The sequence below is a fragment of the Bicyclus anynana genome, chromosome 22 (genome assembly GCF_947172395.1).
Source record: "Bicyclus anynana chromosome 22, ilBicAnyn1.1, whole genome shotgun sequence".
In the NCBI taxonomy this organism is placed as follows: domain Eukaryota; kingdom Metazoa; phylum Arthropoda; class Insecta; order Lepidoptera; family Nymphalidae; genus Bicyclus; species Bicyclus anynana.
Genome location: NC_069104.1, coordinates 5198012 through 5211255, shown reverse-complemented (window position 1 = coordinate 5211255; position 13244 = coordinate 5198012). Strand labels below are relative to the sequence as shown.

General features: G+C 37.0%; 1 protein-coding gene across 2 annotated transcripts in view; it reads right to left on the bottom strand.

Annotated features, from left to right (window-relative positions):
- LOC112046622 (PAS domain-containing protein cky-1-like) overlaps positions 1-13244 on the bottom strand; it is a 189075-nt gene that overhangs the window by 174485 nt on the left and 1346 nt on the right. The window lies entirely within an intron of this gene.

Here is a 13244-nt window from a genome sequence, read left to right as displayed (position 1 = left end):
AGATAGATAATACCCTGGATTAACACAAATTGTATGCATGTTTGTAACTCTTTAGTGGCGCAACTTCTAAACCGATTAGGCTGAAATTTAAAAAGAAGATAAATATTACCCTGGATTAACACAAAAGCTACTTTTTATTCCAAAAAATCTATTTTTTTTGCGAAATTTGCTAAAGTCCACTAGTTAATTTATATATTAACCTTAGTTTTTTTATATGAAATAGGCTCGCGCTTGACCGTGATCTCATCTGATGGGAAGTGTTGATGTTTTTTAAGGTGGCACGCGTTTGCCTAAAATGTGCCTATTCAAATAACCCAACAACCCGGAGTTTGTGGTTTTAAACTATTAACTGTGATGGCCTTGGGATTTATAGAGACATCTTATTTAATTGCAATTATCACACAAAAAATAATTAACGCCATGCAACAAACGCTGATTCACGTAGTTAAAATAAATTACCACCTGACCAAACCCTGATTCACATAGCACTCAAGTTCTTATTTGCTGCTGGTTATTGACCTAAACGACAAATTTTATACAGAGGTATATCATAGTACATTAGAGTACGTAGTTTATTTTATTAATAAACACTATTGAAAATACATTAATCCTTAGTAGGCTCCCCAAAAAACCATGTCCATAGTTGACACTATTGCGTAGATCAATGTAACCGTATTTGGAAAGAACAGTGTACTTAGTTCTAAGTCGCTCTACGAATTTTACCGTTATATTATTACAAGCATTACAATTTTTATATTCTATTCAGATAAACGTTTTTTTTTATTCTCTACAAGTTAGCCCTTGACTGCAATCTCACCTGATGGTAAGTGATGATGCAATCTAAGATGGAAACGGGCTAACTTGTTAGGAGTAGGATGATATCCACACTCCTTTCGGTTTCTACATGACATCGTACCGGAACGCTAAATCACTTGGCGGTACGTCTTTGTCGGTAGGGTGGTAACTAGCCACGGCCGAAGTCTCCCACCAACCATAAGAGCACGGGCAGGTGTAACTGTACCAATTTACACACACACACACACACACACACACACACACACACACACACACACACACACACACACACATACACACTCCTGTCCTATCCAGAATTCGAATCTTAGACCTTATGATCTAAAGTCACGAAACGTAACCTCTGGACTAAAAGGCCTAATATTATCACCATTAACCAGCCTATTTTAATGGTCCGCTAGAAGGTCAGGCTTCCCTCCTTATAGTAAAAAGGATATGTAGAACTCTTTATCGACTACTCATCATTAACGACCCATATTCAGCTTGCTGTTGAGCACGAGTCTCCTCTCATAATGAAATGATTTAAGCCTTAGTTTACCACGCTGGCACTACACACACACGTAGATAATTAAGATAATTCTCAGGTATGCAGGTTTTCTCATGATTTCTTCATCGCTTGAGACTCGTGATATTTATATTTTTTTAATGCACTTAACTGAAAAGTTGGAGGTGCATGCTCCGGACCGGATTCGAACCTACGCCCTTTGAATCAAAGGCAGAGGTCATCGACTACTATCAGATGTTAATCACAATGATTAGGAGGATCACATAACGTCACCTACATACACCTTAGGCAGAGAATGAATACTGAAACTCTATTAAAAAAAAAAGAAAAGTAAATACTTCACACCTAGGGTCCAAATCTGGGCCCTTGTGATCCAAAGCACATAAATTAAGAACTGCACTGACAAGGTAGTCGTAATAAACGCGTAAGATAAACATAAATGCTAAGAACGTTAATAGGGAAACAAGCCTTACTGCAGCATAAATTATTATGATCGCAATCTCTAACAAGGATTAGATCATCGTACAACTTTATCGATGAATGGGAAAAATATTACCTAAGGTCCTGGATTCGGTGCTCGTGTTACCTGTGTATGCGATCATCTTGTTTGCGAATGTTAACTGATGCGGAAGTGACTAACCTTTGGAACAATGTTTTTTTTATTTCTTTAGCTATGAGGATATTAAATATTGTTTGATTCATAACTATGTCATCATCTATGTAGTAGTGGTATACATCAAGTAGTACATCTTAGCTGGTGGGAGGCTTCGGCCGTGGCTAGTTACCACCCTACCGGCAAAGACGTACCACTAAGCGATTAATCGTGGTACGATGTTGTGTAGAAACCGAAAGGGGTGTGGATTTTCATCCTATTTCTAACAATTTAGCCCGCTTCCATTTTAGTATTTATTTGTGTATTACCTACTAGCCAACGCCCGCGACTTCGCGCGCGTGTTACTACCCTGCCTTAAGTATTCCATGTCCGTCTCCTGGTTTTAAGTTACCTCTCCATCAATTGCCAGCCAAATCCAGTCCAGCCATTCTTGAGTTATAAACAGTTATAAATAGATAACTAGCTAAATAGCTGATGCCACCGAAAGTGAATGATAACAAACATCCATACAAACGTTCTCCTTTATAATATTAGAAAGTCTTGTCAGTATTGTCTTGTTAGTACCTACCTATTATACAAGGGTATCGCACACTATTGTGTCATTCAAATCAAACATCACCATTCCAGCCAACCAACTCTGGAGCCACGCGGTGATTCTACACTCCAAACCCTTACGAGGAGGCCAGATCAGATCCTTCCAAACGCAGTTATGGGTTAAGTGCATATTAACTCGTCGTCCCAACAAAGGCTTGTTAAAGGGTTAAACAAAGACCACCTGCAACCCTGTCAACCAAATCAAATATCATCATTCTACGTCTGCCAACCAACTCTGGAGCAGCGTGATTCTATGCTTCAAACCCTTTCCCCTACAAGGAAGCCTGACGTCATAAATAATGAAACTAGACTATTTAATTATGCGGCGCATAAGCTATTTACTGGACCAACGTGGTACATCAGATCCTTCCAAACGCTGTTATGGGTTAAATGCAAATTTAATCGTCCTCCCAAAAAAGGCTTGTTAAAGTTAAAGGCTCTTTAAACAACTGCCCTGTCAAACAAATCAAATACGCGTATCATCATTCTAAGTCTGCCAACCAACTCTGGAGCTGCGTGGTGAGTCTATGCTTCAAACCCTTTCCCCTAGGACACCTGGCGTCATAAATAATGAGACTAGACTATTTAATTATGCGGCGCATAAGCTATTTACTGGACCAACGTGGTACATCAGATCCTTCCAAACGCAGTTATGGGTTAAGTGCATATTAACGCGTCCTCCCAACAAAGAGGCAGGGCTCGTTAAAGGGCTCCTTAAACAAAGACCACCTGCAACCCTCACCGCTAAGTGGTTGCTAAGTGACGCACCCTATCCTCCGCGACAGTGCTAATGTGTAAAAATGCCGCGTCAATATTGGTATATCGACCGTTAGCGTATGGAGGCATTTCCTTACAGTAGCGACGTGATAAAGAGCCCGTTTTGATAATTAAAATGGCTGATTTTAATAAACCAATATCTGTATGCAATATGTACGTAAATACTAAATACATAAGTAAGTACAATATGAAGTTTTGAAATTGTTAGTTGTACCTGTTGCATTCTGCTTTAAAATTATATTTCCGTTTACTATATACAAGAAGAAGTGTTGCAAAAAATTAAAAAATATAATGTGTAAATAGGCTCTTTACCATGATCTTACCTACTAATAAGTGTGGATGTAACCTAAGAGGGTAGATGACTCCCTTTTATCTTATAGATGCCCAGGTTGTAAGAATTATAAAACATAGACTTCTGGAGAAAAAGTTCCCTAGGCTAGTAGATGACTCGTATCTTTCTTTAATATATTAAATACTAAGGTCACTCATCACGAAATCTCGAAAATAGCTTGACGTAGTAGTACGAAATTCGGAAGAGAGATAGTTTATAGTGAACGTCCGCTAAGAACGGATTTTGCTACAGTGCCGGATTAAGGAGGTCTAAAGGTGAACAAAGTCGCGGGCATCCGCTAGTGTAATATGATTCTCTTATCTTTGAGCTTGTAGTTATATTTATGTAGGAAAATATATAATGAAAATATTTCAATCAATAAATTTTTTTCTCATTTATTTTTTTGTACTTTTTTTAATTTTTAACAATGTTAATAATAAAAAATATACCCAATACAAAACACTATTAAAAAATTAAAAAAAAAAATCAACCCGTCCGCAACCGGTTTAGAGTGAGGAACCTTACAATACGCGCCGACTCGAAAATCACTGTCTTCTATATTATACTACCCTTGATCCAGCAGCATCCAAAGCTTCTTATTAAGGTGTTGGTCGAATGTTCATTGACTGAAACAACAATCGAAGCAACAATACTTAACTCAATATTCCAAAGGACGGTTCTCTTGTAAGAAAGGTCAAATCTAAGTATTTTGTCAATCAATTTTTATTTACTCTCATTTATTTGATTCTCTTTTTTTTAACTTTTAACAATGTACAATGTACATACATACAAAATATACAAAACCATTGACTGAAACAGCTATCGGAACAATAATAGTACATGGAGGTAATCTCGTGAGCAAGGTCTGAGTATTTTGATACTTTTTCCTTTTCAGCTTTAACCAGATTATCGTCATGTGGAATAGAGATATCAACAATTATTGTTGTATAAAACTAGCACTGTATTAGGTCTATTTGTCAATCAATATTTATCACAGCTGTAATAAATCTTAACACTTCTCGTTGAAAATAAAACAATGTACCAACAATAGAAGGCTTGCAAAAATAAGCTGTACGCAATTATTTCCAAAAATAGCTGCTGTCCCCGATCGACAGTCTTATTGTGATGCGCACGGAAAGAAATCACGTGGATGCAAAGTTGAGAACAAAAAAAAAACACCCCAACGAGATGCGGCCGAGTACGCCAAGATCTCGGTCAAGCGGGAGCTAACTCCTTTTGTTTCCAGCTCGGAATCAGCCAGTGTTTCGAATCTAGATTCTGTTTATTCATTTCTTTTTTGCCTTTTGCACTCCCCTTACCCTTTTTCTTTATTGTCTCTGTGCGGGCAGTGTGGCTTTTTCGTAAAAAACAACCGCCGGTGGCTTATGGCTCCCCATTGATATGCGTTCGAATTGAAATTTAAATATTTGCTCGGATACCGTGGGGATACGTCGGCTATTCTCTGACTCGAAATCACTGTTGCCATCTTAATATTTAATATGTTACTCAGTAAACAGCGTTGCAGATTTTAATCGGGGGAATAGTCTTTTGTGTGCCTCTCGAATATATTTTGCGTGTGAGTGATACTTTTAAATTATGTGCATTTTAAGAAATTAAATATCACGTGTCTCAAACGGTGAAGAAAACATCGTGAGGAAACCTGCATACCAGAGAATTTTCTTAATTCTCTGCGTGTGTGAAGTCTGCCAATCCGCATTGGGCCAGCGTGGTGGACTAAGGCCTAATCCCTCTCATTCTGAGAGGAGACTCGAGCTCAGCAGTGAGCCGAATATGGGTTGATAACGACGACGACGACGATACTTTTAAATATTTTACGTATTATTAAAACATCTATTTTACCTTTTCTTTACCTAGGGGTAAATCTCCTGAAATGTTTTTGACTATTTGTCATATTATTGTACAGTCGTACACAATAATAAGACAAGTATTAATTGTTTCCCGTTTTGTATAAATAATTATATTTTAACCTACATTGTATTTGACCAACCGTTCCGCATTTTTTTCAAAAAATACTGTTGCGATTAAAATGGACCTAAAAGGTAATAATTTGGATGCAGTTTTTATTACTTATAACTAAATATGTTTTAATCAGTCTTTCAGTTAGTTACTTAGGACAAAACTATTTTTTATTTATGTATTGCCGCTATAGGTTAAAATATAATACATACGTACTTTGTAATGATATCCACTTTCCACTTAATCTATGATTGCTAAAATAAATACTTTACCTAAATAGATTGAAAATGAAAGTTCCGAAATTTCTAATTTTCGTTTGCGTTTAATGTTTGATTAATAATGCGTTTTAAGAAGACAAGCTGCCAGTTATTTGGACCGTAGAAATTTAATTGCGTTCCATAACAGGGGTCAGGGGGCGACACCAGTTCCACTGGCCATGACTGGTTTTGATTACGAGACCTAACGCCGCAAAAATGTTAAGGTGTCGGTAAACGACCGTGTATGTTCGTCAAAGATATTTTTTTAAATAAACCCCTTAAAGGCTCGCTACACTTTACCAGTGCCTGTGATGTTACTAGTGGGCATGGTCTACGGCTCATTTTTTTTTTTTATTTTTTACAAGTTAATGTTGCTAGTGGGCATACGATTATAACGATACAAAAATCTTATAATTGTCTTAATAAAATTTCATCATTCATCAAAAGTTATACAGTATAGTACTTCAGGGTCCAGGACTTGTGGTTATTTAGTGCCAATGAGTAAAATCAGAAAAATAACGAGTTAAGAACTAATATAGTAAGCTATACGTGTACCCCAGGATTTTAACCGAGTAGATCCCGTTACTTAAGGAATATTAGAATAAAATATACTATGGCTATTTCTGATCAAGATCGAGATCTATATAGCATGATCGATTGACAAAATATTGGATATTTATAATGTTTGATTAGATTAACTATAATTTTTTCAATTATTATATTAATTGAATATATAAATTATACGAGTAGGATGTAATCCTGATTGACGAACAAGTTCGGTCGTTTGCAGCCTCCTTAAGTTATACCGAGTAGCTGTAAGCAAAGTTCGCGAAGGTGTTTTGATAGTGATGAAAGTTCAAAAAGGAGTAATACATCATCATTGAAGCTGTTAACATGTTGATGTGTATGAAGATCCGTGACTAATGGTCAAAGATCGCGAAGTATTACTAAGAGGTCGCAGGTTCGAACTCAAGTCAATAGAGTTCTGTACTTACGAGAAAAGTGATCGCTGCACATTTAAAACCAACTAAAATAACATCGTCGTCATCAACCCATATTCGGCTCACTGCTGAGCTCGAGTCTCCTCTCAGAATGAGAGGGGTTAGGCCAATAGTCCACCACGCTGGCCCAATGCGGATTGGCAGACTTCACACACTCAGAGAATTAAGAAAATTCTCTGGTATGCAGGTTTCCTCACGATGTTTTCCTTCACCGTTTGAGACACGTGATATTTAATTTCTTAAAATGCACACAACTGAAAAGTTGGAGGTGCATGCCTCGGACCGGATTCGAACCCACACCCTCCGGAATCGGAGGCAGAGGTCATATCCACTGGGCTATCACGGCTCTAAAATAACATAATAGTACTAAATAGTTAACTGACGTTCCAAAAGTGCTTGTAAACTGAGCCTACTTGAAATAATCGAATTTTGATAATAAATAGAATATTACTGTTTGTGATCATTTGACCCTTGTGTATTTATTTATTCTACGTCATCGATGATAGGCGCAAGGGGTAGTGATTCTGCCTATTACGATTGTGGTTTCGTGACCACTATTAAAAATAATTAAAAGGAGAGCCCAACCAAATGGTGGTAAATAAGGTGGTGCTCCAGTAGGAGGAACCTCTTTATAATTTTTCTGTAGATTCCTAATGTCACTGGTGCTTTGAGCAAGTTCTGCCAAAGTCCAGTCTTAGGGCTGAATAACCTAGAAGGTGAAACGTCTAACTCGTAAAGGCTTCTCATGTGACACTATGTTAGAACCTAAAGCGTCAGTTTCAGCGTTAGCTTTAGCGTCAAATTTGGCGTCAGCTTTAGCGTCAGTTTTAGCCTTAGTTTTAGCGTTCTATGCTCTGTGGTTAGAACCGATGGGGTTCGTAGGCTGAAATAAATCCTTAGCCTCATTCGCACGAGAGTTTCTTTTTAATGGACGTTAAAGAACAACAAAGCATTTCCAAGTATATAATGTTTACACGACAGCGTTTTTAAAACATGACGCTTTTTTAACGAGCAGAGTTGCATTTTTAATTTTGAGCGTTGGAAATAGACCATATGTAAGTTCATACTATGTCCGCCAACGCTGGTTTTTAACGCATCGCTTTTTTAACTCTCGTGCGAATGGGGTCTTAAGCTCCCGTGATCGTAGATTCATCCAAATCAGAGGCCTCGTCTACTGTGGTAAAGAATTGGTCATTTATTGCAATTAAAACTGTAATTAGATACTTTGTTTTGATATTATAATAAATAAATGAATTCACTCGGAGATACTCAACGAACGATAACAATTACTAATTAAAATGCATTAATTAACTATGTAATGAGCTCAATATTCGATCATAAATGAAATTCAATGCTATCTGTCCTCTGTAAACAACTGACACCGCCGTTTGATTATAATCTATCACTAAATTTAGTTAACGTTGCTTAACTAACTCAACTAATATGGTTAAGCCACACCTCGATTTAAATCCTATTAAAATATTACTCCTTAAAAAGATTATATCTGAAACGCATTAAGTTTACAATTTGTCCCATATAAATCAATAATACAGTTCTAATGCGTGAAATCATGATAAAGATGCAGACAGATTTGCCAAAGTTATAGAGCGGATAAAGAGAGTGTTTTCGTTATAATGTGATTTAATTGTGAAATATAAAGTTAAATAATAACTAAATAAAGAAGCAGCTTTTAAAAAGAAATAGAATATTAGCCATATTATATTTTAAATTTAATGAATATTCTCCTTTTCTTTCAGTTGATTGTAAAGACTGTGTTGTGTTAAGACCAGTCCCTTAACCGTAAAGATGCATTTTATTTTTTAGAAATAAACCATAGCTAAATATAATACAAAAGATCTACACAATAATAATAATATAATATGACAGGTTTAAAAAGACTAAAAGAGAGGATGACAGCAAAACAGCGACAAAAATTTCATAATAAATAATTATTATCCGTCGATGACTACCATTGCTGAACAGGACTTCCAGACAACGCGGTTTCAAACCGCCATCATCCAGTAACTCCCCGTAGCCCGCTTGATGACATCAAAAGCCTATGGACATTGTATATCCAAAGTACTTTAAATACGACCTAGCACCGGAAAGCGCAGTGTTGGTTGACCCTCATAGAAAAAAATATTTTGAAATAATTTTTCGCGTTATGTCCTATCTAACGTAACAAAGTCTTAAATATCCATGTAAAAAAGGCACAACTTCGTACAAAGAACCATTTTGTATCTAAAAGCGACTTGAGCTAAGCCTGTATTTGTGTTTCAGCGATAGCGAGATACCGTTAAGTGATATCGGACATTTGTTAACAAAGATCAACACTCACGCCTCAGCCACACCGCGAGATATAAGCGAATACTAAAGCAAATTTTATTATTTTCTATTTCTAGTTGATTTAAACTCGATAGTTTCAATAGAACTTATAAACTACTTTTAATTGTGGTGCTGATTTAATAAAAAAAAAATCATGCTACACTTAGGTACATTCGTTCGTAATAAGTTTTTTTTATTAATTTTATGATTTTAACAAGTTAGCGCTTGACTACAACCTCACCTAATGATAAGAGATGATGCAATCTAACATAGAAGCGGGCTAACTTCTTGGAGGAGGATGAAAATCCACACCCCTTTCGGTTTCTATACGACATCGTATTGGAACGCTAAATCGCTTGGCGGTACGTCTATGCCGGTAGAGTAATTAGCCACGGCCCACCAGCCAATCGATCGAATCACCAGCCAATCACCATGAATCGAACCCAGGACCTCCGTCTTATAAATCCACTGCGCCATGGAGGCCGTCAAAAAACGTACAACTAATTAAAAAAAAAGCCATTTTGTATTTTATCGTTTCGCTTCATTTGGAACCAAAGCATTTAAGAAAAAGGATCTCCCATTTTTTTAAGAAACCAGATTTTGTTTATCGAATAAATTATCACTGTGTTCTATTTCCGCTACGTCTCAATGTTATGATAAGATATTGTTGTCTTTAATCGATGGCTACGATCAGTTTTAGGCGATAGATATATTGTTAAATGCGCTACCATGTCCGAATTCAAAAGTTGTAAGTAGTTCAAAATATTAATTCTAAAATCAAAACGAACAATATTTAAAGCGTACTTGATAAAAATGCATTTGTACCTACCTTTTCTCATTATAATCAAAAACTCTAGGTTGTAGTAAATCTACGAGTAGGTACATTTATTTAACTTGCCACGTCTATACAGTGACACGCTGCACTGGTATTAATCCAATTGTATATTCTATCTCCATGTTAATTTTGCCAATCAGTAAACCTAGCCATGACGCGGGATTTACGAATTTGCGTCCACTAGTTGTCTATAAACTGAAAGACGTGACGTCACACGATCACACACAGATAAGCACATTGTGTTGCCAATTTGAAATAAAAAAGTAAGTTAAGTATATTAACGATTTTAATTTGTAGCTTCAATTTTCCAATGTATCACATTGTATTCAAATTATTATGAAGGTACTATTTCTTCTTAATAACAGATATCGGTTTGGGATAATCCTAAAGAACGTAACAAAAACCATATCTATTGATGAGTCATCTTGACCTATTAAAATGTTAAGTGCAAAAAAGCTTTGGTATGTTTTGTTTTTTTTATTTAATAGTCAGGTACATGTACTTATTAAGATTTATGATTAACTAATGAATGATTAATAAATTACTTTGTAGTTGTAAAATATCAACTTGAAAAAAAATTGTATCGTAGAAAGGTTTTTAGTGATATCTATAAAACACAATTATGTATATTATATTAAGAATGCTTGTATATTTATTTGATAGGGCGAAGTCGTGGATATCCAATAATATTTGATAAATGAAAACGAATAATAGTAAAATTTTCTTGTAGTAGTCTCTTATTCAAAGGCTTTTTTTTGTTTGAAAAGTCATATATCAGAGTTGACTTTCAAATCTTTCTTTGCTTAAACTCACGTCCCTTCTCCCCTTAGTTTATTGTCATAACTACTCCCTTAACTGCTCTCATTAAAAAGTGTTAGCTTTGTTTATTTGTTTACTAAACTTATTCCTCTACCAACGAAAATGGCATCGTTAGTCCAATGGTCAGTTTAGATAGCTTAAAATCACGAGATCCTGGTTCCTTAGAAAGTTAGCTTTTCTTGCTTTCAGGAAGTTTTGAATAAAAAATCGTACCCTGGAATTGGAAAGTTGTGTTACAATCCCATGCTTTGGAGAGCTCTGTTATGCCGCTACCATACATATATTATATATAGTGATGGTTAAAATAGTCATACATAATCTAAGCCCACTAACATGATTTGAAGCAGCGTGGCAGTTGTAAGCTACATATTCCCAATAATCATGGATTGATAAAATGAACAGATAATGACGATATTTATTTAGAAATTAAAAAAAAATAAAGCCTTGAAAATAAATATCCAAAAGTCTTTACATTTAACAATACTCAAGTAAGTATTTACAAGATATTTAGAATCATCGAAACGCTACCACGGTTACGGAATGTGAATTCTGTTGAGAGCTAGCGAGGCTTAAGATAGGCTCTGCTAAGGCGACATTTACATAGGCATCCCACCATCTTTATCATTCAGTATTCAGATAGCAGCAGTTACATTGTATAAGCAGGGCTGCTCAATTCATAGCCCTTTCTTTTTTAAAGGTACACTAGTTTATACACGTGACTTCGTCCTAAAAAGAGACTCATGATGATCGTCAATAATGGTGCTCCTTTTAGGAAGGGACTTCGATCTCCATCTCGCTGCTCTAATGCTAGTTGGCATGTTTGATTACGTAGGTACGACTACTCATCACATCAGCCAATGGACGTCCACTGCAGGACATATGCCTTTTGTAGGGACTTCCAAACATCACGATACTGAGCCACCTGCATCCAGCGAATCCCTGCGACTCGCTTGATGTCGTCAGTCCACCTGTTGGGGGTCGGCCAACACTGCGTTTACTAGTGCGGGGCGCCATTCCAGCACTTTGGGACCCCAACGTCCATCGGCTCTTCGAACTATGTGCCCCGCCCATTGCCACTTCAGCTTCGCAACTCGTTGAGCTATGTCGGTGACTTTGGTTCTTCTGCGGATCTCCTCATTTCTGATTCGATCACGCAGAGATACTCCTAACATAGCTCTTTCCATCGCCCGCTGTGTGACTCTGAGCCTTCTCATAAGAAGGCCCATAGTTAGCAACCAAGTCTCGGAACCATAGGTCATCACTGAGGAATTTCGGACGAAAAGATGTTGCGTACGACTACTATCAAACGTTAATACTAATTACCAGGACTGAGCTAAACGTGAGTGGAACACCACTAAGTATCTAGTTTGGGGCTGTTGCTGAGAATAAGCAAGCAGCCGCTAGCAGTTGCCGCCAAGCAGCATTGCTGCTTGGCAGCAGTATACTCAGGGGCTAGGCGGTGCAATGCCCCGGGCCCCTCAAGTTCAGGGGGCCCTAAAATTCTTACCAGAAGATCCCGATCGAACTGAACTTGAAAAATTAAGTAGCTTAAAAGTAGCTTAGAATTTTCATGCATTTGTACCTGTCTCGAATCTGGAACCCCGTGATTTGAAAAAGCCTAACCAATAGACCAACAAGTTAGTAAAGTTATACACGCGATTTCTTCTGTAGGTTTTTTGGGTGTTATACTGTTCAAGTCGAGCCGTAGAACCGTGATTGCCCAGTGGATATGACCTCTGTCTTCGATTCGGAGGACGTAGGTTCGAATCCGGTCCGGGGCATTGCATTTCCAACATTTCAGTTATGTGAATTTTAAGAAATTCAATATCACGTATTTCAAATGGTGAGCATATTTTTTAACCAAATTTAAATTTTGATTCATTGATTCTTCGTTATTTATGATAAAGTTTGTGGAAGTACTACTACTACTACTACTACTACTACTAAGCATAGTCTTGCCGCTCTTATAGGTCAAATATCACTTAAATTATTTAGTAGTTAGTTTTCTCCAAGATCCAATTTTTTTTTCCAAGATCCAAATGAAACATTTAATTAGGAGTAGGTACAACAAGGGTCTAACGGGCTGCACAAGGATTTTAACTAGGGTATTCACTATACGCACACATCGTACAAACTCGAAAATCACCAACCCAGGTTCGTTAGCAGTCTTTATAGTAGGTAGTGCATTTTTACATCTAACAAGTGCATGTCACTAGCGGGTTGATATCGAAACCAATTATTTTTGGACTTGAATCCAGTATTTAGGCCATGGACCTACGAAAGCTTATATTTTGGCTGGTGGGAGGCTCGGTCGTGGCTAGTTACGACCCTACCGGCAAAGACGTACCACCAAGCGATTTAGCGTTCCGGTGCGATATCATGTGGAAACTGAAAAGA